Genomic DNA, 23962 nt, shown 5'->3' on the forward strand with positions numbered 1-23962 from the left:
GAAATATTACAATTGTAATACGTCATTGAAATAAATTTTATTTCAAAATATGTTTTCAAATAGAACCATACAAAATAAATAGAACCATGTTTTCCACATTATGTTAGTCAAATTATCGTAGTTCGTAAGAAAAATGTGAAAAATAGTCTATATAGATTATAAACAATTAAATCGTAAATCAATTAAAGATCTTATCCTCTACCGTTAATTGATGAAATTTAGATCGTCTTCAAAAGGTGAAAATTTTCAATACTCTCGATTTGCGTAACGGATTTTCATGTGCCCGTAACAGAAAAAATGTCGTTGTTGCACCAGTTTCGTCACAAATACAGGCGAGTTTCAGCTCCGTTATATGCCATTCGGTTTAAGTTCATGCCCTTCAGTCTTTATGTGATACATAAATGCCATTTTCCGTGTTCTTATTGCAAAAGGCATTGTCTTCCCGTATATGTAGGATATCGTCATCCTCGGGAATAACGATAGTATACACTTTATTATCAAATCTATCTTGTTCTTTACTTTTTTTCAGAAGAATTTTTCTTAACGTTTTCGAAAATTCAGTTAAAGAATATTTTCCAATTTTCTCAAAACGGAAATTCCAAAATTAAAAATGGAAATATAATTAGTTTATCTCTAAATAAACAGATTATGAATAATAAAGAAACGATTTCGGTCTATGAAGGCGATTTGAATAGAAAAATTGAAAAACGAGAGTCGCTGCAAAACTTTGATAAAAAATTTCGGTAGCCGATTGTTGCTTATCTGATGAACATGAATGCCGCAATCTTCAATAAATGAAATAAAATTCATTCAAAATAATTAATGCAAAAATTATAAACACATTTAAAAGAAAAATAACTTACCTTTCCATTATATGACACTTGACATTTGGTGAAGAAAACGTATTAAACTACACTCAACCAGTTTCATGTCCAAAGAAAATAATAGAAGAAATAACTACTTTCTTCTAGTAAATTAGGAAGCAACAACCTTATGCGCAACATTAATACCGAGGCTTTGAATTAGTTATTTTTTATAAAATAGTCAAGAGATAAAATGGCACAAATGACAGAAGTAAAAAACTTTACCTATTCTCTACAGAATGACTAATAGATGAAACCAAGTTAGATTATACACATGTAGTTACAGCGTCTTGGATAATTGCAAAAGTATTAACTCGATTTTTACAGAAAACTACAAAATGAGAGTCCATTGCTCGCATCAGTATCAGTATCTAAATTTTAAATAATCCAATTGTTCTCTTCTTCTAAAAATCAAATAAGGCAACCGCCCAAAAAGAATGGGAGTCAATAAAATAAGAAAAATATTAGACAATCGGATTCGAACCCAGAAAATAAGCTGAAATATGCTTGGTAGTGACTTCCAATCCTGATTTACTGAAAAATCTTTATGTTGTTTCTGAATCTTTTCTGGTTGGTGATTGCAGAAGAATATTTTTGAAGAAAACGTTAGAAATTTCTAGGGATAAACTAGAATGAAGAAAAAAGTGAAGCACGGAAAAAAGTAGAGAGATGCGATGGTCTAGTAGTAATTCTTGGTTTCGAAACCGATGCTTTCAGGTGAGAAATTGAGCCAGTGATACACCATATATGTGGATCTAATTTATGTTAAACCTCTCATTCTTAAGATTATTCAAATTCAATTATCTTAGAATACTGGAGCGACTAAGATTTAAAAAATCACCTGTCCTTCAAAAAATCGCTATCGCAGCCCATGCTCTTAAGGGGTGGATTTGCGAAAGATGACCCTTTTAGCTGAGAGCTATAAAATACATTCTGAGAAATTTTTTGAGAGTTTTCAGAAACCTTCCATTTCCCCAAATCCATCTGATTGAGCAATTTTAATAAACAAAGCATGCGTTATAGGTGTTCAATCAATTACATATAACAAAAAGTAATTTATTGTGATTTAAAGGGTAAGCTTTATAATCAATTAAATAAAAAAAACCACTGTTCCGCGGAACAGAAAATTGATTGAAATAGCATTTCACTTGTTTTTCTGAGACAAATATTTCTTAAAAAGTCGATAATCTCTTATACACTACTACAAGCTTCTATAATCGAGAAAAATCTTCTTCATCATTTAATCCTATGTTATTTATAGCGAAATAAATGGTTTGGAATTGTAATATAAAAACAATAAACTAGGATGGAAAGTTGGTTTCCTTTTATTGATGGGATAATTGCAAGAAAATGGAGAACTTCTGGAAAAGAATTCTTTATACCATTTAAACAGTATGGGATAGATAAAATTTTCCAATACATTATTTCAGTCCTCTCAAGATCGAATTGTGGATTCATTTTGGATGCATATTCAGTAGCAAATCGATTCTCATTTGTTTTTAAGACAGTCATTTCTTACAGTTTAGGAAAATAAAAAGTTTACATATTGAACGAGGAAAGATTAGTTTCAAGCTTTTGAACATGACGTATCGTATTGTCAGAAAAATGTGAATTGTTTTTGTTTCTGTATTTCTTCTCTTTTTAATGAAATCAATAAGCATTTCTATTGAGACGCCTCGAAAAATGAAAACAAAGAATATCCGAACTGATACCACCTGAGTCTGTTTTCTATCTTTTATTTCTTATTATAACCGATGTTTTTTTCGTTCTTGAGAGAGCTGAATTGAAAATTGTATTGGTTTTGGGGGAAATGACAATTATCTTCATGTTTTGGATGTTTAGAAGGGGCAGATTTTGTTCTATGAATTCTGAAAGAAAACTGAAAACTGAAAAGTGGAAGGTTGATATTATTATCTTATAAATCATGATATTGTTTTGACTTGGAGTTTTTGAAACCTCAAAATGCATGAGCAGAAAAATGGCAATTTATCGCTTTTGAGGCATTAATTTTTCGTTTTTAAGTTTATTAGAAAACGATAAAGAAGATTGTCACATTTGGTGATTTATCGCCAACAAAAAGTTACAACTTGGCATCCTCCAACCCGATTCTCCTGTCTCCTTTGCTCGAAGAAGCACAGAGAAGAAAATGAGAATGTACGCGAAACAGTGAGGTGAGGTATCGAAAGTTATACACGGACACACACACCTACACAATTATATTTCAAAAAATGTTTAGAATGTCTACATATTTATATTAAAAAAATTTGCAATGTTTAGTTCCAATTTCTCGGCAATAAATATGAGTAAATATGCTTTCGAACTTCATATTAACTTTTTCTGATGGAAATAGTAGTTTAAAAATATTTTTTCCCGAATAAAAGAATGTTATAAATAGAAAAAACAAATATTCTTTTCAATTATTTTTAATCTTTCATGTATAAAGCGTTGGCGATGGCATTTTTCATATTCACATAATCAGGTTTTTATAAAAAACAGTTTTGAAATCTGATGTCACAGAAAAAATAGCATTTAATATTTTTGAGACTTTTCTTTTCTTTTTTATTTTATTCTTTTTATCCCCCCCCCCCTTTGTTTAAATCATTTTCTTCAAAGATGCATTAATACGATTCAATAGAATGGCATTATTTCTTCCATTCAATATGCTTTACTATTTTATTTTCTTAAATTTAATTCCCCTCTCCTAGTATTTTCAAAATACTGAGCTTTTTTTTAATTTAAAACATTTTATTATTTAAAAATAACTAAATCCTATTATAATTGAGGATTTTTTTTTGTTGGAAGAATGACCAAATAAATACTAAAGACCATAGTATGAAAAATAAAGATTTGGAAAAATGAAATTTCCATTAAAAAAGTATTTGAATAACAGAAACGTGTTTAAATAAAAAATAATTAAGAGATTTACATTAATACATGTTTAAAGATATTCTTAAATTTAATTTAAAAGTATTGTTGAATCCTAAAAATTAATAAAAGCTCTTAATGTTTAAATGAAGCAAATGGTATTTTTATAAATTGAAGTAATGTCAATCCGAAGAAACCTTTAATGAAATATAATGCTAAAGGTAAAAAAAAAAAAGCTTTTATTTACGTGCTATTTTAATAAAAGATTTGAAAAAATTCCGTTATCTTAAAAGACGATTATTATTACGTTTCGATTAAAGGTTTTGAGTTTAGAACAAATTATTATAGAAAATTAAAATTTTGAAATGATGCAAAGAATGATGCAAATTTTGAAATGATGCAAAGAAAAATTGGAACAATTTTTCTTTGCATCATTAAAAGTATCATAAATTTTAGATGGAAAATTTAATATATTTCCTTAAAGTAATTTGCAGATAAAATGAAATATTTTTTTTGTAAAAGGAATTGTAAAAAAAATTTATCAAAATAGGCAGTAAAACAGAATTTTTTTTTATCACTAGATCTTTGAAATTTAAGTCTATATTTTTGTATAACTTTTTCACTGAGTTCGGAATATCAAGCTGAAAGAACCTATATATTTGTTTGTTATGGCACTTGCCACTGACAAGCCCGCTGTTACGAAGACAGCGATTTAATCCTGAGGGGGAACGCCTCTTATTTTTTATAGCAGCGCCAACTTGGGCCAAGAGTACGACTTTGCCACTCACGCATCATTCATTCGCTTGCACAACCCCTTTTTACAGGAGGGCACATTCACACATCTCACAGATAGAACAACCATGCCCTAACCGGGACTCGAACCCGGGACGCCTAGATCATGGGGAAGACGCGCTACCCCTATGCCAGGACGCCGGCACCTATATATTTTAAAGCGAAAATGTTTCTTCAGGATTGCATATTTAGTCAAATGAGATTCTATTGCAAAGGCATAGAGCGTCATCTATCGTCAACAAAAGAAACGAGAAGCTATTTGTAGAATGTTTAACTTGTTTATTCCAAGGAAATTCGATAACATTAACGGAATGAAAACAATCTATCAAAGCACATTATAAGAAAATCCAACGTATTTTAGGAATAAAGGTTATAAGATTGAAGCCAACAACCTAGATTTTTAATTCAGCTTAGTTTAATTATATTAACGTCCCATTTTAAAGCAACACGGGGCTATTTCGGGACGGACCTCGTTATTTTGAACCTCGGTCAGACACCGAGGAAGACACCTTCTTTGAACTTCTGCAATTTTGAATGAAATCTCAATATTCTTCTCCTTTCATGCATTCTTTTAATTTTTAAAGTTATTAGAATTTCCTTTTAGCAATTAATAATTAAAGTAATATTCACTGAGAAATTTATTAGATATATTAAATTCCAACCAATTAAGTGGTTCACTTGGATATACCAATTTTAAAGCTAACGCCAACACATGGGTCTCTAATCTTTCTTGAGAACTTTCAACAAAAATGTCAACAAAAATCAATCTATTATCTGGAAATTCCATTCAAAAAGGAGGATTTTTGGGTAAAGGAATAAACACTCCGAGACATAATTCTTTTATCTTGAACCTAATAATCTCACTAGGATATACATTAAGAAGAAAAAAAATCACTGGAAGTGTTCTCCCTGAAACATCAGCATACTCTCTTCTAAAAACTCGCATACTTTCCAATAAAGGTCTTATTTCTTTTTGAATGGCATTGGCGAACAATAGTTATTAAATATTGATCTTTGGCATGAATGTAGCATTTTTAATGAATATGTAGCGTGATCCTTGGCGTTTTTTTTCGATTATTCCCTGGGATGAGATTTAAGATACCAGAAATAGAATTTGTGTTTAGACCCACATGTATGCTAAATCTGATATAGGTTATAGTGAAATTAAGTGTCTCTCTTTGATCTACCGATTTCAAACCCAAGATTTACTAGTAGGATATCGTGGCTATTTGGATTTTTTTTCCGAGATCAAATTAATTCTTTTCTTTTTTTTCAGTTTATCGTAGAAAATTGCTAAGCGTTTTCTTTAAAAATAATATCGAAATTTTCTGAAATCATCCAAGATCTCTCAGCCAAGAAAAGAGTAGAAATAGGTATGAAGATCTTTCAGTAAATCAGGATTGAGAATCATTATGAAGTATATTTCAGTAGAAATTCTGGGTCGGAATCTGAATTAGCCAATATACCGAATTTCATTAGTTTAGATGAAAATATTTTTTAGCTATCATATTCAAACATATTTCGTATATAAGAAAGTAAAAATGTTCAAGAAAAAACATAAATTATGGGAAAAAATAATCTGACTTCTCATTTGGATTTATTGTCATAATCCAAGGTACAATGTAAATACTATCCAGCTTTGTCACCTTTTATTGGCAAGAATTTGAAAGCTGAAGTTCGGATCTCTGCTTCACATTCTTTCATTAGTTTTATGAAGCATTTGACAATTCCTCAAATAAACAATTGCAGATCTTATGTAAAGTTAATTACCACTAAGTAACATCGGTATTTATATATTTTTTTAAAAAATTACTACCTGTTCCTTACAGATTTCTACTTTTCTCTGCGATTCACTTGTTTTTTTCATCTTAATTTAACTCTGAAATTTGCTAAGGTTTTTCTTTTAAAATATTTTCCGAATCGTCTGAAATCACCCAAGATCTCTCAGTCAGAAAAGATTAGGAAACAAAATCAAGATTTTTTTCAGTAAATTAGGATTAGGAATCACCACCAAGTATATTTTAGCCTATTTTCTCGATTCGAATCCGATAGTTTGACATTTTTCCTATTTCATTGATTCCCATGCCTTTTGGGTGGCTACCTTATTTAAGTCTTTAGAAGAAGAGAACGATTGGATTAGTTAAAATTTACATATTGATAAAATTATGCTAACAATCGATTCTCATTTCGTAGTTTTCTGGAAAAATCGAGTTATTTCTTTTAGATTTTTTCCAAGACGCTTTAAGTGCTTGAATATAGTTTAGCTCGGTTTCATTTTTCATTTCATTAATCATTTCATATTGTGTAAGCAAAGTTTTCGATTTCTGCCGATCATTCCCTTTCGATTTTTCTTGAATATTTTATCAAAATAATAACTAGTTGAAAGATTCGCTATTCATGTTATGCATAGAGTTCTCGTTTCTTAGTTTGCTGGCAGAAAATAATTATTTCTCTTATAATTTTTTTGGAACTGAAACTGGCTGTGGGCAGTTTAATACGTTTTCTTCACCATTTATTAGTTCATCTGCATAGAATCGAGTCAAGTTATTTTTTTGTCTTTTGCATCAAGACTGACTTTCAACATTCTATCAAGCTAATAATTACTGAAAGAAACAAAATTCAAGCTTCGCATAATGAAATGGTAAGTTATTTTTCGTATGAATATTTGTATAATTTTGGTATTAATTTTTTGAGAGAATTAGTTTGATTGTATTTTTTTTCATCGCGTGAAAAGTGGTTAACAGTAAAATTCTTTGCCAGTATTTGTCAGCCAGTGTCATTTTATAAGTTTTTAAACTAGAAATACATTTACAGACCGAAAGCGTTTCTTTATTATTCATACTTTGTTCATTTAGTAATAAACTTAAATTTTGGGAGAAACTGCAAAAAAAAATTTTTTTTACTGAATTTTCGAAAAAACTGTAATAAAAACTTTTGCTCTAGAGAAGAACAAGATTTATTTAATTGCAAATAAAATGCATATAATCTCATAGTTATAGTTGAGTTGGGGAAAAAATGTTCATGAAAAACTAGTTTAAGGTAAAACTTTGCGTTTCAGTGAACTTAAGCCTAGTTGTAACTTTTCAACTGAAATGCAAGTTGAAGGTAATTTTGTTTATTAGTATATTTTTATTTAAAAAATAGCTTCAGTAGAAAACGCGAATTTAGCAAATACATTTAATGGAATAAAAATGGGTAAGTTTTGAATCGATAAAGATTTTAATCTTTGTTTTGTAACATTTATAATTTCATAAGAAGCTAAATTAAATATATATTCAGCTGAAGTTTATATAGAACTATCTGTGCAGGTAATAATGATACATTTCCTAAATTATTTTCATAAAACAATCCCTTGAAAATTTATGAAAGTATTAATTTTATAGATTCTTACCCGAGATTTATTTTGTATATATAAATTCTTACAAGTCCATGCTTTATGTCAAATCCTGCTCCTAAATCCTAAGCATATAACGAATGTGTTTAAAGATTTTGTAATTGGAAATTGTGTTAATAAAAGTTGACAATACACTTTAATTACCCAGAAAACAAGACGTAAAGCTAGTGAGCATTAGCGAGCACGTGGGGAAAAACTATTATCATAAATTTGTTTATGAATTCGGTATAAGCATGTGAATAAAGAAGTCAAATGAAAATGGCTCATTGCTTTATCCATTAATATTTAAAAACCTTAGATTCTGCGTAGGCTACCAATACTGAAAATTGGGATTTAGTTATATGAATATGCGACCTCTCTAAGTGAAGTAGGAAAATGCCAACCAAAAATATAAAGTTCATATTCAAATATTTCATTGGTTCTCCTTATTTTCGGTCATACATATTCGTTACACAGAATTGTTTCGTCTTCACATTAAAAAAAATCCGAGATGAAACAAATGGGGCGTGGAATGGAATTTGGCTTGTTGAATTTGTACGATTGTAGATAATACTGCAATTTTAAGATTAAAGCGATTACAATTCACAAAAATCGATTATAAAAAAATGTTTCATTTTAGGCTGCATTCGTTCTTGGTATGGGTGTATTTGAAACAATCTCTTTTCAATAAATTTGCATTTTTACTACGGATTAATTTATCAAATAGACTATCATTGCATTTCGAATGAAAATGCCAAGGGACGCTGATCACTGCCTCCAGGTGTCCACTAACGAAAAATGCCCCTCATATTAACCATCTGAGCAGACTAAGTCAATGGGGTCGAAAACTTCACCCTTACAAACAGATGAATTGAAAATCATTGTATAATAGAGAATCTAGTATTACTTGTGCTTTGGCTTTTAAACTGAACTAATTCTTTCGATTCACATTTTTGAGATTAAAATTGACTTTTAACACTATACCTATTATTTTATACTCATTATTTCTTATATTCAAATATGTTTATAAATGTGTATAAAATAGAGGAATTTTATTAGATTATAAATTGTATAATTTTATTTTCACTTGAGTGGTTTCAAAAGTTAAAGCTTTAATATAAAAAATTTAGATTTTTAGGCCATTCATTTATCCTTGTACCAGGGGACATAGATATATACGAATTTGCTACTCCCCCAACTAAATTATCGCCCTGGTTATCTAAAAGTATTCAATCCCGGTTGTAGTGCCAGTAGCTGCTTGCGCCATATTAAATTTTGCACTTGGATTTAAAAATTTTTATTGATTGGCGTTTCTGTAATGTAAAGAAAAATATCTTCGGAATGGAGTTTCCTTAAATAAATTTTTCAATTAGTTATTGCATTTTCAATGAGAACCCATGACTGACCCATGGATAATTGAAACAAAATTTTAATTTTGGGACATCTTTATTTTTGCCTTTTACAAGCAACTGGTTATTCCCTTTTGTTTCAGAACTCCCCCGTTAATATTGATGCATTTTTTTCGTTTAGTTATTTTTATAATTGACCTTTATAACTTAATTTATTATTGTTTTTTCATATTCCTTATTTTTAATCGATTAAGTAATGTCGATCTAACTTGTATATATCTTAAATTTCTCATTGTACTTTTCCGTAGTGTTGGATGTGCAGTTTGTCAATTTCTCTCTCCAGCATTTGGAATCATTAAAAATGATTTCGTAATTAAATTTCATCTGTTTCTAGAGGAAGTGGGTAAAATATTCTTACTTCACCCCACCCCACCCCCTTCGCAATCTCTGACACGCGCATCAAATTACTGCAATTTTAGTTTTAAGTCTGCAATTAAGAGACAGAATTAAGTACTTAAAAGTGGAAAAATCATTTAGAAATGCTTCAGTATCTCAAATTCTTGTATTACTGCAAGAATCAAAATAGCAGATATTCAAAGTAAGATGTGTCATCTAAGTAGAGAATGAAATTAATTCGTATGTCAAGGGGTTAATGAACAAGAAAACGTCCATTCCTACTTGGGTTTCTGGGCATAGGGCAATGTCCTAACCCAGTCGGAGAAGCTATTCTTAAAGAGAAATAGAAACGCTTTTTCATCGGGTGTTTTCGGCATTGCACATTGTTGGTAGACTGAATCGTAGAGAGTTGAGTAGTGTTGTCGTTTGTTCCGTCTTTAAACATCTGACAAGAATAGCAGCCCTTATGATCACTAAAGAATATGGAAAGCAAACGGTTATTCCAAATCTGTTCCTGTCAGAAGATTAAATATCTTTATTTTAATTTGGCTGATATTAAATTTTTTTTCAATGAGATAAAGGACTGTTTATATTAAGTCTCCAAAATAAGTTATTTCGTTTTCTCTCGTCAATAAATTCTGTTCTTCACAACTATATTTAAAATTTTAATTTTTTTCCAATCGAATTTCAATTTGTATTTTCACTTTTTCAAGCTTTTCCAAATTGATCGCATTTTCCGATTTAGCCTTTTGTCCTCAAAAAATATTCCAAAATTCTCCCTAGATTATTTGCAGAGTGTCTTCCATGTTATCTTCAGAAAAAGTCCCAAGTTTATCTTGTCTTAAAATTAGCTATATTAAAGGTTTATATTGAATCTGGGATGAGTTTAAAGATTTTAATTAGCAGTAATTAAACAGGAGTTATTCAAAATAGGTAGTTTTCACTGAAAACTTTCCAAATTAATATTGATATGAATTCGACTAAACTCTTTCTGTGAAATTTACCCTCTTTGAACGAAATATAAGTTTCGCTTTAGATTCTAAGTTTTTTATTACTTTTTAACCAAAGTTTTGAATAAAATTCATTTTATAAGAAAACTGGATGGGAAAACTTCCTTATATAATCATAGGTTTGTTATCGCTACTAATCGCAGCTTAAAATATGTACAAAAAATAAAGTGGATAGTAATACTAAATATCTTAATGATTTTTATTTCGAGGTAATTGCAAGAAAATGGATTTCTCATCCAATGAAATTTTGCTATCCAAAAAATCAAACCAATGATAAATTGCAATAGAAGCATTTTTCCCACGAGTTCAAAATAAGATAACTAAGAACTTCCAGGAAAATAGATAAATTATATATTTCTTACAAAATTTTTATCTTGTAATTATAATAATCGATTTCTATTTTCCCAATTCTTATGGGGGCAAAGTTATTAGTCTAGACATCTTACGCCATGGCTTAGATTTATATTCAATTTAAACAATGAATTGAATAAAACATGCAACTCCAAATTTTGAAATTAATAGTTTTTTATAGTAAGATTTCAGCTTTTGTAGATGTATCTATTTCATATAAGTTTTATTACAATTTAATTTTGTAATACATATTGTTACAATTTGCCTGAACAGACATTAGGAACTTATATTATTTATTGCACCACTATTCTATTCGGTTATTTCTTTCAAAAATTATTTCAGTAAATCTTTTATTTTCATAATGCTTAATGCCATTTTTCTCTTTGAGCTTCAGAATCTCTAAAGGAAACTTGTGATTTTAAAGAAGGAACAGATGTTGTTGACTTTCTACGCAGCAGTAATTTATATTCTATTTGAAACGGTGATGCACACACTTCGTAAAATGAGGGATTCTTGCGAACTGCCTGGTGAGAACAATTCACTACTGAATGCAAGTTGCTTAGGGAAGAGAAGCTTATATTTTCAAGATCAGATTCTGTGTTCATTTTCAAGCGATAACGAAAGAGGCACTGTCACTTTAAAGTCAATCTCGTAGGACTACGCAAAGTAAGATCACAGAATTGCGCAAAATCCGATAATCAAACTTATCTTTAGTGTTTTGGAATGTAATGTGCGCTTTCTGATTCCATTTATAACATGGGTAAATACTTAAAAGCTTTCTAAAAACTTTAGAGAAGTTTAAAATTTTGAAAAAGGTAGGTTAAATGAACTATTTAAACTAATTAAACATGAAACAAATAATAAAAAGCATAATATAAAGAATCTTCTCCAAAAAAAGACGCGATTCTAGTTGAAAGAAAGTTTAATATTTCTCATTTAAAACGTCAATTAAAATGCTTTGGGGATTTTCGATATTGATTTCGATTGAATTATAATTAACTGAATGAAAGTGTTAAAATATTTCTTAGCCGTATTTTATCCAAATATAATCACCGAGATTCGTAATTTAATAAAGAAATTGGTTCGTTTGTTCAAAAATATTGCTTTTTATCGGAAACCTTCCATGAAATCTCGATGTTCTATTAGATGCATTTACTAATCAAAGGGCTTTTTTCTGAAACGTCGGAGATTCTCATTCAATGGATTCGAAAGTGAAAATGATGCGTTATTTCAGTACCTGCCGTCATTCTAACTCTAGTACATGAAGAATGATGAAAGATTCTGAATATATAAAAATTTATCTATATTTGCAAAGTTCTTGGTTAATTCTCTGAATAATTTTAATTATTTTTGCTTCACTTTCAATAGTAATTTTTATGAATTACTCTATAAATATTCGTTTCATGAAGGATTGATATTTGAAGCTGGATCAAACCAAACATAGGAGACAATGTCTCATCATACACAAAGGAAGTTAAAAAATTCACTGAAAATATTAAAAATTAGATTTGTTTAATTATACTTTTGAATTCTAGAATTAGAATAAAATCATATGATCTAAGAATGTAAATTGCTTCATATATTTTAAAATGTCAGAATAAGATTTCTTATAGGCATCCATTTTATTAAATAAATTTTATCTTCAATAAAAATACAAAAATTTTAAACCCCCGAATGTAGATTTATTTCTTCTAGAATTTCAAAGGCCATGGTGGCCTGGTGATAATGTCGCGGGTTCAGAAAAGGAAGGCTTCAGGTTCAAGACCCGATTCCACCGAAGAACCTTCCTGTAAGAGGGTCTGGTGCACATTAAATCCGTCGGAGGAAGATGTCCTCCCGCTGGTGTGGTAGTTTGGAGAGGGGGGTGTCGTCCTCGTCATCTAACCATGATTCAAAATTACTAGGTCCATCCCAAAGTAGTCCTATTGTTGCTTTAAAACGGACATAAATATACAACTCGAGAATTTCAATTTTATAATTTAAAAAATCTAGAAAGAGAATTTTTATTTTATTGCCAGTCTTCCTGAAAGAATTGTCATTCAATGTATGTAATAGTAAGAAATATAAAAATGCTAGCAAAATTTTTGAAAATATTCGCAATATGATAAAATTATATTGAGCTAGTGTTTTTGCTTCGGTTTCATGGAGGTAATCTAAAAGATTTTTAGAGTCGGATCATTAGGATATTGTATCCGAGTTCATAATTTAAGTGTAGTATAAGGTGAATACCTAAATATAATGCAAAATATGTCATCTTTCGATATTGATAATAGTTTAATGCAGTTGGTATTCATTGCAAATATTATCGGTTTCAATTTTATTGACCTGAGTAAAGAAATGAAATCGAGAGAAGCTAAGTTTATAAAATTTTACCACTTAAATTAGTACAGTATTCATAGTTTCACTGCTTTCGCGATTTTCTTGCCTCGATTTAAATTTTCATTGCAAATATTTATTCAATTTCATACTTTCAAATCTTGCAATCTGACATCTATTAAAATCTAAAATTCTCGCATGGGAAATTCAAATTTCTGATGCCAGTAATATTTCGCATTATCGATAAATCCTTTCTGAATAGATTGTCTTGGATCATCCGAGTATCGAAATCTGAAATAACGTAATTCTCGAAATTGGCAGGTTGTAGGGTACTCATTAAGTTAGGGTCCCAAAAGCTGAGACATTTTAACAAACTGCACGTCCCACGATTTCCTCTATTTTCGAATTTTAAGTCAGATTTTTGATTTTATTTATGAATATATGGAATTAAATCGAACCTTCTCCCTCATATGAAATGGTGAACGAATTAACTCAGCTAATACCAGATTAAATACAAGTGTCAGATTTAGTGGAAAATATTACCATGAATGGTCTTCTCATTGATTAGACACGCATTAAAAGAAAAGGAAAGGATAATTTTTTGGAAGTCAAAATAAATATTAAACAGGGCTGCCTAATCATCTATGAATCGTATCCTGCAAGCTAAAACTTTGCATAAATTCTTGCCGAATTGTTTTATAAGCGCGATATTAAGATTGTTCCTTGGATCTTGTTTCGCAAAAAAAATTTCTTGGAGGAAAAAATATTCATTAATAGATTCAACAACTCTTTCGAAGCTTCTCGAATTACTATTCAACTATTCCTTTTTATATCCGAGATGCAGAATAACGACTTGCTTATTTTAAAATGCGTAGTGTGGAAACTGGTGCAATGATTAGCAATACTCGGATTATAAGAAGCGGGAAATGTGTGAGGTAAGGAAAGTGGATAGTAGAAGGTATTTTGTGGATGAGTGCCCAATAAGTGGTGGCATTAATAACTGTGCCGAGTGAAAAAAAGGACAGGTTTAAAATGAACGTTGCATGAAACTTAGGGAAATCGAGTATGGCAATTCTTGGTTGTAGAAAATGTGTCGGAGGTTTTGGGGAATGTGTGTGCAGTGTGGAAGTGTGTCGGTCGGACGGTGTGGGGAATGTGTGTGCAGTGTGGAAGTGGGTCGGTCGGACGGTGTGGGGAATGTGTGTGCAGTGTGGAAGTGGGTCGGTCGGACGGTGTGGGGAATGTGTGTGCAGTGTGGAAGTGGGTCGGTCGGACGGTGTGGGGAATGTGTGTGGAGTGTGGAAGTGGGACTTTCGGACGGTGTGGGGAATGAGTGTGGAGTGTGGAAGTGGGTCGGTCGGTAGCGTGATTAGTATTTCGTTGTTGCTTGTTTCTTTTTGTAATGTTTTTAAATTATCTTCGTTTCTAATGTGTAATTTGCGAAATTAAATCTGTTGGGTCACTGACTATGTCTTAATAAAGTGTTTGTTAGAACCTATCTGGTGGGTCTGAACTTATACCATGTTTTAGCAGAGAGAAGCAGCTCAACGCGGATCAATATCAAAAGATGAGTGTCTGTAAAAACCCTTTTAGTAGCTACATCCTTTTGGCCATCTTAACACAAAATTAACGAGTTATGATTCGATTACAAATAATATAATAAAAATGCTGTGTTTATGAATATATGCAGAAATTTTGAATTTTATTCATTTTGTTAACTAAGCAGTAACAATTTTTAGTACTCATATTGTTTAATGACTAAGCCAGGATTCCTAAAACTTCAGATGCTTGATTTATTTTTTCCATGGAATTTTTCTGTTTATTCCTAAATTCGTATTAAATTACTTTTAATCTCTATTTCTGATGTTGTCTATTTCTATGCATTTAAAAATTATATATATGCCATAAACGTTAGGGAAAAATTCCCTTTCTCCAATGTTAATTATTTTAAATGCTTATTTTATTCTTGATAACATCCTTTGAAACAATAAGGTACAGAAAACCGTTATTTAAGACTTTTAATTGTGAGAGTAACTGAAAAGGAGTCATGGTAGGTACATCTTATAAAATAATTTGATAAATAATTTTCTGATCAAAAAATTAGACAAATCTTGAATATTTAACCCAGTAAAGTTTTATTTACTTTTTCGAAAGCAGTTAAATATACATTATCAGACCTCTAAAAGTTCTCGGCTAATTTTAAAGAAATAAAAAAAATATTTCCTGCCGTTATCTAGATTTTAAAAAAAAAGCTAAATAATTTGGCATTTCATTGGATTGAATTTCAGTTCGAAGGGAGTGTTGGAACGCTTAACTTATGAAATAGCCTTAGCCTTTGCTCTGTGTGAAATCCAAAAGCCTTCCAGTTCTTAGAACAGACCCCTCCCCCGTCCTCCCCAATTTTGGTACCTAGAACCTAGAAGACTCAATATGATCACAAAATAAAACTTTTTTACTCAAGATTTATCGATAATGCAACTCGTTAGTAAGATTGGTAATCTCAATTTCTCGAATGTGAAAATTGTGTATCTTGGATGTCAGAAATATGAGGCCCAGAAATGTGGAATTGAATTGATGATAAACAAAAATAGAAACTTACTAAAATCCCAAGTAATGAAGTTGAGCTGTAGATGTACTATAATCTTCAATATTAGGCAGAGGGAATCCATTCTTCTGCATTGTTTTATCTCTTTACTGAGGTCAATGATTATAATTTCGCTGATAAATTTTGCAATGAGTAACTGTTATAAGCTATTGCTGCTATCGAAATATCAGACCCTATCATTAGGTTTAAAAATTTTAGTGAAACTTCAAAGTATTGCTCAGTTCTGGTATCGGCATCCTTTACACGATATGCGGAAAATATTTTCCTTTAAATTTTTCTCAATGAAATAAAACTTCTTATACTCAAGACTTGATAATATCTATTCAATAATGAAATCCACCATTTGGGAAAAGTGATACTGTAGAATCAACAAACCTCTTTTTAGGAGTTTCAGAATTGTTATAATTTTCCAAAGGAAATCGATATTAACTTATTTCTTAAAATTTTTCCGTATGCTGTTTTACTGTATTGAAGATTTCCTTTTCTCACGAAATAGATTAAAATTCAATTCCTTAGAGTTCACTCACGAAATAAATTTATTAGAAATTGCTCCGAAAATGTCATGAAACTATTTCTCACTCGTTGAGCAATCAGTTTGACGCAGTAGATAATTTTTCTATACTTTAAAATATTCTATTTTAATTGGTGTCTTTTTGAAACTTCCTGATAGTTCTATTTGTAATCCTTGTGTATGATAAAATATTGCATCCTATATTTTTGATCCAACACCAAACATCGATCGTACATGAAAAGGATATGTATGAGTGTATTCTAAAAATAGCTATTGAAAGTTGGATCAAAATAACCGACATCATTCAGAGGATCCGTAGCGCTTCGCGAGTACAGTATTAATTTTTATAAAGTCAGTCTCATTTTTTTCTTCTACTTCCTGTGTTGGAGTTGAGACGAGTATTGAAATCGCACATTAATTCTTTCGAATTAGCTGAATTGAGGAACTCAAAAGAACTGCCTACAGTAAAACTCCTTTAAATGCATTGAATGGAACATTCGAGAGACGGTAGACATGCCGTGTGATTTGATCGCGCCAAGTTTTAGTGAAATAATTTATCTAAAAAAAGTAACGGTATTAGTAGTAACATTACTTGAATGAAGTGAATTAGGTTAATTATATATAAATTTAAGTCTTATTTTTTTTTCTCCATCCGTTAACATGTCTAAAATATTAAATCGTATCTGAAAATTAAATTAATCTAAAATGAACAGTGCTCAGGCTGAAATAAATTAATAGTGCTCAGGGTTTTAATCTATTTTTAAATACTATGGATAGCTTTAAATTGCATGATGAAATATTAACTTTCTTTCAATAGAATTATTTCTAATTTTTCTCAAATATAGTTAATTGATAGCCATACTCGATTAAATCCATTTCCGCTTCTTTAAATAACTTAAATGATTCAAAATTTTTCAGAGTACATTAGAATTCCTATTTAAGATATTTTAAAGGGAAACAAAAGCATTTTCTCCTTAATTGTCTTAAAACCGGTTTCGATTGGTGAGTAATCTTAAATTATGTGATCTGCCTTGTTGTAGTCCAATCATAAAATAAGGAATAGACTGATAATTGTCTCAAATAAGCCTTTTGAAGTGAAGAATAAAAACCTTACCAAGATGTTGGACGAACTTTAAGAAATAGACCTCAGAATTATCATTTTTAACTAACCTACTAGGATAATCGCAATATTTAAATGTATTTTCAAAAATTCTAAAAGAATGAGCAGTGTTTAAGAATTAACTTCTGAAAACCGAACAAAAACACACGAATGAAGAAAATATTGACAATATTAGAAGAAAGGTTTAGAACTGTAAAAAAGAAAAAGGATTGCGGAATGACTTTAGATTTCTATAAAATACGACATGCTTATAAAATTTTATAACTGAATTTTACTTAAAAATAAAATGCAAGAGAAGCTATGAAGTAACTTGCGGCTTGAACGAAATTGATAAAATAGGTTGCAAGTAAATGCTGGAAAAAATAATGGAAACCTTCAAAATCTGATTCGAATTCGTGCAATGAGAAAAATTGAATGAATCGGAACATATGTTCATATGTGATAATGCATTTTAAGGGAGTTAATACTCTATGCATTTTCATTAAGCATTTATACTGTATTCATTTTTATTAAAGCATTTCGAAGTCTTGAGGAACTCAATGCGCACTAATAAGCCATAATTGTGAAAACAGAAATTGAAATGATTTACAATTATTTAAATGTTTGAATTTTTATCATGTAAGGTTGACATTGTTTCGGAAAGGTTATTTTCTTTAGATAATTGATAACATTTTGGTAATGTACAATAAACGCTTTGATATTTGACTGCAACATCATTTTGAGCTTTTCTCAGAATTTAGCTCGTCTTTCATTTTTCAACTGCTTGAGTGTTCCACAATGATAGGATTCTAAAACTCTTCCTAATTAAAGGAACAAATCCTAACGACTTCTCGGTGAATCCCAGCTACTGAATTTCATTTACAACCTTATATCCTGAAGTACATTTCTTTAAACGCTGCAACTACAAATGATAAGTAGTATTAGGAGAATTTAAGAAGTAGGGATGATAGCATAATTCTGCGCATCTATTACAGCCAAATATGTTAAATATGTCAAGAATATTGATTCATATCCATTTGAGAGTAATAAAATAGTATGTTGTAAAGGAAGTTGGCCCTTTCATTGGTGCCATTTCTTGGATTATGCTATGGTTTCATTTCCATCTGAAGAATTGATGCCAGTTTCTTGGCCCTCGATCTCGTTCTTCGAGTGTAGAATGATTGCCTTCTCAGGTCAAGATCGATTATTGATTAGCACCTATTCTAGGATGTGCAGGAAACGTTTCTTCGGGATTGGCTTCATAGTATGAGTAGGGACAGCCTGGTAAGTTTCTGAATTATGATAAGTGTCGAAATTTTCATTTTAGAATATATTCAATTTGACACACAAATTATGTAAATTTATATTTGGTAATAGAATGTTGTATATGAAGCTAGTTTTCTCATTGGTGCAAGTGCCGGATATGAACCAACTCCTATTTGTGGAAAGACTACTCTTCAGTGGAATTTTCTTGCACCATAATATTCTCCCTCTCTTAAATGGCCACACATTGGTAGAAGTGTTTTGGACCGTGACATCTTTCTATATGTATAGAATAATTGCCTTCGCAGTCAAAGAGGATTCACTTGTGTTCGACATCACTGTCCTGGATGAGTGGGGAAAATGTTTCTTCAGCTATTGTCTCCAAGTACCAGTAGTTAAAGACTGGTAAGTTCCTATGATAATAGTACTAATAGATTCCATCTTGGAACGAAATTGTGTGCCCAATTTGACACACAAATTTGTTAATAGAATAGTGTATATAAAGCTGGTTTTCTCATTAGTGCAGGTTTCTTGGATCATGATCCTGTTTTTGTGCAGAAGAACAAAGGTTTCTCCAAGCCAGAATTCGATCGACACCAACTATTCTGAATGAGTAGGAAATGTTTCTTTCGGTCTCACCTCTAAGTATAAGTAGTTAAAGCATGGTAAGTTATGATAATAGAACTAAATAGTTCCCATTTTTGAAACGATATTCTGCCCAATTTGATACTTTATTTAATCGTTTTTATATTGTTATATAATCACATACCTGAAAGACAAATAATTATTTGTAAAATCAACCGAATGTTTCAAGGAGAGCTTAATTAAAACCAGAACTATTAGAAAAATCATTTCACTTTGTTATCTTTTAATGCTATGCGTTCTAATTCGAGCATTCTATAATCTAGAAGAAACTTGTAATATTTTAACTATATATATAAATATAAATTAAAATATATATATATATATATATAATGCTGAGTCAAGCTAAAATTTCAAACAAATTCTATTTTCTAGTAAATTCTTCAATCATTGACATAACTATATCATTAAAGAATTGTTTCCCATTTGCTTATGAGGGATGTGTTTTCATCTGGTATGCTAAAATTCAAACTTTCTTTTCAGAACTCGTGCTATGATGATGTGAATTCAGACTGCTGGAATCTTTGAGCAGGGTCAGATTAAATTGAAAAATTTTATGGAAATTTCAAGCCTCTCATAGATATTGCAAGGGAAAGTCATTCAAAATCTATTGACAATTCGTCCGCTGCAATATTTAGTTGCACATACTGTACCATTATTGGCTTGCAGTCAGGCAATTATTCTTATCTTGCAGTAAAAGAAATTCTTATCTTATAGTAAAAGAAATTTTAAGAATTCGTCTTTATATTGATAAAATATTTAGTACTGATTTTCTGTATCATTACCTTTTATAAAATTGTAAGATTTTAAATATTTTTTAATCCAACCAAATTTGACTGCACTCGTTTTCCAATTTCTCGAATGTTTTAATTTATTTGTAGTATTTTGTGCATCATGATTACATAATGGGGGTTGATTAGTGATCTGCATGCCAAGTCAATGGCCACTAAGCCAACATTTTACCTACACATTTCGCAAAAAATTGCATTCTGCAAAAAATGAGGACTTGGATCTAAAGTCCCGTATAACATTGTTAGTTATTGTATCTTCATTTTATGAATAATTATGAGCAGGTTGTTGTCAAAGATTGCCAGATATGTACCTCACTGGCGAATAATTAGTCTTATTCATTATGTTTCTGCAATTTTAAATGTTACGTGCATCGACTTAAGATTATAATTTGAAAAAAAATTCTTTTTCATTAATTCAGGTCACTGAGCCACAAAATTATAATAAGATTCTGTCTAGAATCAACCTTGAAATTACGAAGGCTTAGATTATCGTGCATTCAATCTTAAAATTTCATCATAAATTTGATCGAAAGACTTTATTTCAAATATTTAGTTTAACACATGTAGAAAGGTAAACTACTGAGTCATTGGAAAATGGTATATATTATTGTAGTGTGTGTCGTATATTCAGGAAATTGTAGATTTCAACTTCTACTCATTTTTAATGAAATGCATCATACGCATTACTTAAGAAAGTATATAGAATTTATTATAAGAATTTTTACTATAAATTATGTTAAATTTGAACTTTAATTTACATTATTGAAAATAGATTTTATCTTAAGGTTTTAAGTAAAATTTAATTCTACTGCTTAAAAATGTATTAAATTCATTATTATACATTTAAAACAATATTAAGGATTTTATAATTTAAATTATAGTAATAAAATATAAATAAAGCATGTAGCATTTTAAATTGTTTAAAAGCTTTCATAGAGGTGTTTAATGTAAAAGATGGTATTATTTCATTGTGTATATATACACTTTTATTTAAGGCTATTTGCTGAGGCATTTAAATGTCCAATGTACATAATGTGTGTGTTGAATCATAATTGAGAAATGTTTCCAATTTTATGAATGCTTAATAATATGAATAATTGTACTTTGTAATAATTCGGTTATGTAATTACAATTTCTGAACATCTTATTCTATCGTCTGTAGTAACTGTTGAAATCGTCTGAAGTAACTGTTTTTACGATTACTTAATTTTTTCAAGCTAATTTTTAATTAAAAAAATTTATTTAATGTTTTAAATTTTGAATCTGAGTAATATAGCTCTTTATAATGTATAAATTAATCATATATTTTAGTTTAAACGTATTCATCCTTTTTTTAAATTATATATATTCGTTTTTATGAAAATTAAGTAATTTTAAATCGGAAGAGTTAGGGTTTTTGGCTTTCAGGGAAAGGATGACCGATTGGCTCGGCCGGCCAGTCAATCGAGAATCCAATGAATTTTCAAAAAATAGCATTATTTGATCGCCATGCCTGATCAACATGGTGATCAAGATGCTAATAAAAAACGCGACGCCTTTATATTATCAATGCTAGTTAAAATTTTATAAGAATATATTTAAGAATAAAACTGTAAATTTGTATTTTGATTAGAGCTTACTTAATTTTCATAATTTTTTTTTTACTTTAAAAATAATGAATTTTTCGGCTTCAATTCATTCAAAAGTGCCCAATAATTATTTTTGTTTGTGATGCTGTTATAGCAATATGTATGTTACTGATTACTTCAAATGCCGATAGCGATATAACTGTGGTAAATGTTTTTAAATAGGCTGTAAAATTGTATTTAAATTATGTTAAACTGTAGAAACATTTTCTATCAATTTTATTTGTTTTTGTATAGTATGTTTCATCCTTATTATTATAGTAATTCTGTAAACCAAATTTTGATTCTTATTATAAAATTTGTAATAAACTTCATTCATTTCATATTCTTTGTTTTCAATTTTTGGTGTGTGGTATCATAATCTACAGAAATATCCACAATTCTAAATAAGTTCACTGAATTTTTAAAATATCGAAATACAGCAGTCATAGTTCCATTTACAAGAAATATTGGCATTTTCGAATTAACAATTCACAACAAAGTTTTCATGGCAGACTGTAGAACTATTAAATTTTCATGTTTCTTCTAAATCGGGAAGTATTTAATTAGAAAGTTTCAAAATCTAGGTTATAAAATTAATCGGAGTTTCCTTTTTTACTTCAGAGTTATCATTGAGCGGAAGTAGTATTTAAAGCATTTTAATATAACGAAAATTGGAGCTTCCGTGATATCAATATTTTCTTGAATTTTTCCCTTTAAACTAATCTTTTAAATTACTAAAACGCAGTTAAATAACAATGCAATTCCTTTGTATTAAATTGTGCAGCAAAATAACAATATTATAAATAACCAGTGTTAATATTTTAATTATTTTCGTTCTACTGAAGAAACAGTGCTTGATTTTCATGCCCCCTATTACTATAAAATATTTTAAAGTGGGTGTTTTAACACTATAAAAATCCATTTTTTTTCTAATCATAGTATATTAAAATATTTTTAGGATTCAGATCGACTTCAGAAATGTGATTTATTTAGCTTATTAGATAAATTCAATTATTTTAGTTAATAAAAAATTTGCAAATCAGAACGCAACATTTTGTGCGAGATAAGGAACAGAAGCATCCGAGTTTGTCTTGCTGAAAAATTTTTTAGAACTTACATCAACAAATATAACATCCAAGATTGATAAATTCGGTGGTAAGCATACTTTCCATGGCTCCGAAAATAGTAAAAACGATTTTAAATTCGAATTTTTCAATCTGCGCAGTGTAGAAAATGTTAATCACAAAATGCAAGAGCAGCAGTAATCCCTATATATGAACAAAGCCTAAAACATTGTCTTATTCCGATATTTTAAACTTTCAAATGTAATTTGAAAGATTCAAGGTTCATAAGGTTTGAAGATTCAAATGTAATTTTTTGTCATTCTTTAGATAATATTAAATTCTTTCATTAATTTGAATAATGGTTAGCTAGGCTTCAATTTTCTGGCATACTAAGTTTACCAATGAGATTTTAATAACTGTCTACATAAGAGCAGTTATATATTTTTCTTTTGCTTTATTAATCTTTTAAAGGGTAGTAAGAAATTCACAGCTAATATATTTGAAAGTATAATTAACATCGATTGATGATAGTCTATTCATACTATTATGTGAATTAAATTTTGAAGTTACTTTTACAGTTCGAAGAAGTAATCCTGACGTCATTTATTTTGATACAGCAATCTCAGGAGAATTTTCTGATTATCAAAACGTTGGATGATTATGTTCTTACTCCTTTTAGATAATCTTGATTTCTATTTGGAATATCTTAAGTGCATCATAGCATGAGTAAAAATGACTTTTATACCATAAAATCAAACATGGTTAAATATCTTATTGCCTTATGTCTTGCTGAATAGGTAAAACATATCCATGGCAGACCTCCGACTGAATAATAACTCGAAATCGGAACTCTATCACCCCATCACCATTGCTTCTAGTTTTCTTGGTATTACTCATTTTTAAATTTGGGATAATATCCTAATATCATCAAAAGCAGTATGGGTCTCAAAGGAAAAAAAAAATAAACTTAGAAATTCTGTTTTAAATTGTTGACTTCAACCTTGTAACTTATTCCTAAAAAAGTATTAGATTTTCTCAATGTGTTTCTGCCTGCATTTTGATACT

The sequence above is a fragment of the Argiope bruennichi genome, chromosome 6, assembly GCF_947563725.1.
Source record: "Argiope bruennichi chromosome 6, qqArgBrue1.1, whole genome shotgun sequence".
Classification (NCBI taxonomy): Eukaryota; Metazoa; Arthropoda; class Arachnida; order Araneae; family Araneidae; genus Argiope; species Argiope bruennichi.